The sequence below is a fragment of the Myotis daubentonii genome, chromosome X (genome assembly GCF_963259705.1).
Source record: "Myotis daubentonii chromosome X, mMyoDau2.1, whole genome shotgun sequence".
NCBI lineage: Eukaryota > Metazoa > Chordata > Mammalia > Chiroptera > Vespertilionidae > Myotis > Myotis daubentonii.
The window spans coordinates 134,855,276-134,861,309 of NC_081861.1; positions in this window are offsets into that span (position 1 = coordinate 134,855,276).

A 6,034-nucleotide genomic window follows, 5' to 3' on the forward strand; every position below is an offset into this window, starting at 1 on the left:
ATCATGAGGCGCTAATGGACAAGAGTAATGCGTTCAAACACTCGCTGGCAGGTTATAAACGAACTGGCTATTTCTAATATGATGCTTCAATCAAAAGACAAAAAATCCTGGGAAACACAGACCTGGGAGAGAGAGGTGGGCACTGTGAACCGTTTATTTAACAGCCGTCACCTGGTCACAAGGCCCTGCATAGTGGGCCTCCGTGTGGACCTGGCCCAGGAGTGTTACACACTGTTCCAGGGGTAACTACAGGACAGCAGATGAGTTCTCACTTCCAGGAGAGCCCATGCACTCTTCTCACCAGGGTGGTCCCCCTGGACAATGGGCCTCAGATCTGAGTTCATGGAGATCCTATATAATAAAAGGCTAATATGCAAATTGTCCTCTCAACCGGGAATTCAATCAGGGGGTGGGGCTGGCCCGTCAACTGCCTGTGGCCCCTCCCCCTGGCCAGCCCAGCCCGATTGGGCTGGCTGGACCCCATCTGTGCACAAATTTGTGCGCCAGGCCTCTAGTGTTACTATAAACTTCCATTGCTCACAATATCAACTCACACAATTCACTATTAGGGAAGCCCATGGACTCCATGAGCCACTGCATCTCCTTGGCCCCTGAGTGAGGCAATCACATGTATCATACAAAACAAGTGTGGCGTCCTAGTTGGCTGTCTGACCTTAGGCTCAGGGGTTGCCACAGGCCACAGTAACATTGAGAACCACTTTCTGTGTATGGAAGCAACTCCCCACCTTGCCCTGTCCTGTGTGGGCTCTAGGGATGTCTGAAAACTACCGCAAGGCCACCGGGACTTCTGTTTCCCCTCCAGGTCCTTCCAGACATCTCTGAAGGGTGCTCTTTGTGAGACACCATGAGAAACTTCCTCAGGAAGTTTAAGTCTGGGCTCTTCCAAACACGTAATAATATAAACCACCAAGAGGGAGAAGGGGCATATATATAAAGAAATACCACCACCGAAATGTCATGACAAACATGTTAGAAATGAATTACGCCCTAACTGGTTTGGCTCAGTAGATAGAACATCGGCTCTCAGACTGTAGGGTCCTGGGTCTGATTGCGGTCAAAGGCATGTACCTTAGTTCCAGGCTTGATCCCCAGTAAAGACGTGCAGGAGGCAGCTGAACAATGTTTCTCTCTCATCGATGTTTCTCTCTCTCTCTCTCTCTCTCTCTCTCTCTCTCTCTCTCTCTCTCTCTCCTTCCCTTCCTCTCTTTAAAAAGTCAATAAAACTATTTTTAAAAAGAAATTAATTACAACATGAAATTAGGGTAATCTTTTTTTAAAAGTTTAAAAATATATATATATATTGATTTCAGAGAGGAAGGGAGAGGGGGAGAGAGAGAGAAACATCAATGATGAGAGAGAATCATGGATCGGCTGCCTCCTGCACATCTCAGACTGGAGATGGAGCCTGCAACCCAAGCATGTGCCCTGACCAGAAATCAAACCGTGACCTCCTGGTTCATAGGTCAACGTTCAGCCACTGAGCCATGCGGGTCAGGAAAATTGGGGTAATCTTAAAGGCAGCGCAGCAGGTCTTAACTCACATGCTTAAAAGCTGAGATAAGGAGAGAGAATAGGAATGGGAATGCGGTGGGGAGTCAGGCCAGAGGTCCCCGGGGAAGGTTTCACCTAGCTCACGGAAGCAGCTGGAGATTTACTGTGTGTGTGGTGGGGGGGGGGGGGCAGGAGGGGAGGAAGAGATCAGTGTTCAACCAAAGTGCAGGCAAAACCGCTGCTTCCAAACAGAAGGGCCCACCTGCAACCACAGCTTTCTCTTCACGGCGCCTCCCATGAGCCTCCCCACGGGGGTCTGAAGCCTAAATGGGAACTGACAGGGAGGGGAGGCCAACCAAGACGGAAAAGACGGAAAAGCTAAAACAGTGGGAAGCCGCCCTCTTGTCATGTCATTGTCACCAGCATGGGTGGCCCCGTGTCCCCGGGCCTTTTGCCACACAGTCCCATCATGAGTGGGCAAAGGCCTGGTGACACAGGGGCCACCCATGCTTTTTCTCTCTTGTAAGCCTTTCCCTTCACTATGTCGGTTGGTTGGCTGTTGGACTCATGTTCTCCTTCCTTACACTGACTCAGTGAAATGGATTAAGTTCCGGCCCTGGTGCTCTCCAAATCACGTGTCCTTCCGGTTCCCGTCCATCGTGTTCTTGCTCATTTCCCTCCCACGCTGCTGTTTGTATTCAGAAGATACAGGCAATTCCTTCGGATCCAGGGCTCAGTCTTCCAGCAGAGGCAACCGGTGGCATGTCGCATGGCTAACTACTCCTGAGGCCTGGCACCCCAAAGCTCCAAGGAAGGAGGCGCCCCCACAGGCTGGCTAGGAAATCTGCCCGTGGCCAGTGTTCTCTGCTCACTTCTGCAGGTGGAGGACAAATAGAACCTTAGCCCCAGCCCAGTTTAAACACTGAGTCATGGCCCAGCTGGTGTTAGTGGTTGAGCTTTGGTCCATGAACCAGGAGGTCATGGTTTGATTCCCAGTCAGGACACCTGCCTGGGTTGCGGGCTCGATCACCCGAAGCGTGTGTGCAGGAGGCAGCTGATCGATGTTTCTATCGCTCTATTCCTCTCCTTTCCTCTCTCTCTATAAATCAATTTAAAGCCCTAACCCAGTGGTTCTCAACCTTCTGGCCCTTTAAATACAGTTCCTCATGTTGTGGTGACCCCCAACCATAAAATTATTTTCGTTGCTACTTCATAACTGTCATGTTGCTACTGCTATGAATCGTCATGTAAATATCTGATCTGCAGGATGGTCTTAGGCGACCCCTGTGAAAGGGTAGTTCAACCACCAAAGGGGTCGCAACCCACAGGTTGAGAACCGCTGCAACTGGTTTGGCTCAGTGTTTGTAGCGTTGGCCTGCGGACTCAAAGGTCCCAGGTTCGATTCCAGTCAAGGGCATGTACCTTGGTTGTGGGTACATCAACAGTAGGGAGTGTGCAGGAGGTAATTGATCAATGTTTCTAACTCTCTATCCCTCTCCCTTCTTCTCTGTAAAAATCGATAAAATATATTTTTTAAAAAATCAATTTTAAAAATTGGGTCATGAATACTTTGCAGGATATGCAGCCTGATTCTCCTTGGTTAGGATGAGAAGGAAGTCAATAAGCCTGCCTTATGGATACGGGGGCGGGAGGATGGCCTCACAAAAAAGGCGCGCCCTTGCTAACCCCACAACAGTTTCCTTGGAGACTGGGAAACAAGATGCCCAGGTTCTCAAGTCACGTGCTCTGTGTCCCCGACTACACTTACTGGTAAGAGACCGTCTAGACCAGCGTTTCTCAACCTGTGGGTCGCAATCCCTTTGGGGGTCGAACGACCCTTTCACAGGGGTTGCCTAAGACCATCGGAAAACACATCTATAATTACATATTGTTTTTGTGATGAATCACTATGCTTTCATTATGTTCAATTTGTAACCATGAAAATACATCCTGCCTATCAGATATTTACATGACGATTCATGACAGTAGCAACATGACAGTGATGAAGTAGCAACGAAAATAATTTTATGGTTGGGGGTCACCACAACATGAGGAGCTGTATGAAAGGGTCGTGGCCTTAGGAAGGTTGAGAACCACTGGTCTAGACCTAAGAGTGTTCAGACAGATAGAGCTGGAGAGCCTGACCCAGGACCAAGGCTGTGATCAGGCCCCTCCGACTCCCCTATAGCAGCAGACCTGTGCTTTGCCTCTTCATCAGCCACAGCACTGGCCTCCCTTGTCTGGGACCCTCCCAATGGCCGAGTCTCGCTGAGGTACAGACTCTACCTGAGGAGGAAGCCACACCCTGGCCAGGTCCTGGGTGAGAGGGGCTGGTGCCAAGCCTCGATGGTGGAGTGGGATTTAGGGAGAATCGGGAGTCCGTTCCAGAGCAGAGCCAACCAGAAGCGAGTCAGAGGACGAGCAGGACATTCCGAGCTTTCAGGTGACCAGGCAGTCACTCTCTCCTGTAGCCTGACTTGGTGGCTTTGAATCGGAACCATCTATGAACGGCTCCAGTTGCTCAGAGCTCCACAGAGGGCCCTCAGAAGGTTCAAGGAGTGACTTGTCAAGACTACAAAGGGCCCTAGGCAGTTTGGCTCAGTGGACAGAGCATTGGCCTGCAGGCTGAAGGGTCCCAGGTTCGATTCCAGTCAAGGGCACATGTCCGGGTTCCAGCTCGATCCCCAGTAGCGGGGGGGCGTGCAGGAGGCAGCTGATCAATGATTCTCTCTCATCATTGATGTTCCTCTCCCTCTCCCTCTCTCTCTTCCTCTCCGAAATAAAAATAAAAAAGACATTTAAAAAAGACTTATTGTTTGAAAAAAAGATTACAAAGGAATTAAAACTAAAACCATTAAAACTAAAACCATCTGTTCACGAGTTTTGGGTTGTTTCCTACAACAAACCACTGTACTTGTATCCCGTGCCAAAATGCGCCGTGGTTTCTAAGTTGCATTATTTTCTGTTTCCCTTCCTCTTTTTTTAAAATATATTTTTATTAATTTCAGGGAGGAAGGAAGAGAGAGAGAGAGATAGAAACATCAATGATGAGAAAGAATCATGGATCGGCTGCCTCCTGCATGCTCCCCACTGGGGATTGAGCCTGCAACCCGGGCATGTGCCCTTGACCAGAATCGAATCTATGACCCTTGAGTCTGCAGGTCGACGCTCTATCCACTGAGCCAAACTGTCTGGGGCTGTTTCCCTTCCTCTTGACGCCTTGCAGGAGATGTCTGCTTCAACTTCATGTATTTGAAAGGCAGGACATTTAGGATGGCCAAAAGCCAATGTTCTATCTTATTATCTTAGTTTTCACTGAAGAGGGAAGGCATCTGTTAAGTACAGGAGGCCCTGGCAATGTAACCATCCCTCCATTCTAAAGATTAATTTGGGAATTTGTAAGCCTCAGTAATTGATCGCATGTCCTTTGGGAATAATACATATATTATGTATTTACAACCATACTTAAAACTTTTAGCATTTCCATCTATGACAAAATACAAAACTAAATAACTCATGTGAATTTCAACCCAGTTGAAACAATGTGTGTCTGCAGAATGTCTTGGTCCTTTCTGTTGTATTTGAGCTGTAAAGCTGAAGTTCAAGGCTGAAGCTCTTTCAGTGATAAGGTTTTTAAACCTCAGTTTTCCCTCCCCCTTCCTCCCAAATTTAAAGGAAGCCATACCATTGTCACCCTGCCTGATAACTACAAATAAATACATGCTCTTGGCTCCTCTTTTAGAATTTACCATCAAAATCATCGAATGTTCATGGATCAAGGTTGCAGATACTTATAAATAGACCATAGTAGTTAACAAAGCATTTTGAAAGATCATTGGATGGGGCGATTTTAGACACAATACTTTGCAATACAGATAAAAATATTTGTCTATGGCTGGGCCGGTGTGGCTCAGTGCTTGAATGTCAACCCACAAACCAGGAGGTCAGGGTTTGATGCCTGGTCAGGACACGAGCCGGGGTTGCAGGCTCGATCCCCAGTAGGGGCCGTGCAGGAGGCAGCCGATCCATGATTCGCTCTCATCATTGATATTTCTCTCCCTCCCACTTCCTCTCTCAGAAATCAATAAAAATACATTTTTAAAAAAATTTGTCTACAGCAGCCCGGGCTACTATAATAAAGTACCATAAACTGGGTGGGTGGCTTACACAACAAACATTTATTTCTCACAGTTCTGGAGGGTGGACGTCCAAGGTCAAAGTGCCCGGATGGTCTGGCTCTGGGAGGACCCTCTTCTGGGTGCAGGCTGTTGACTTGTCTTTGAATCCGCACGTGGTGGAAAGGCAGCAAGCTAGTTCTCTGGCTTCTTCCCATCAAGGCACTAATGGGGTCACGAAGACTCCACTTTCAGGGCCTTATCACCTCCCAAAGGCCCCCCCTCCTAACACCATCCCATTGAGGGTTAGGATTGCAACCTATGAAGGGGGGGGGGAGCAAACAAAAAGTCCATACGATATCTAAGCAGGTAAATGATTATCAAAGGTAAAGAGCATCAGCCGGTAT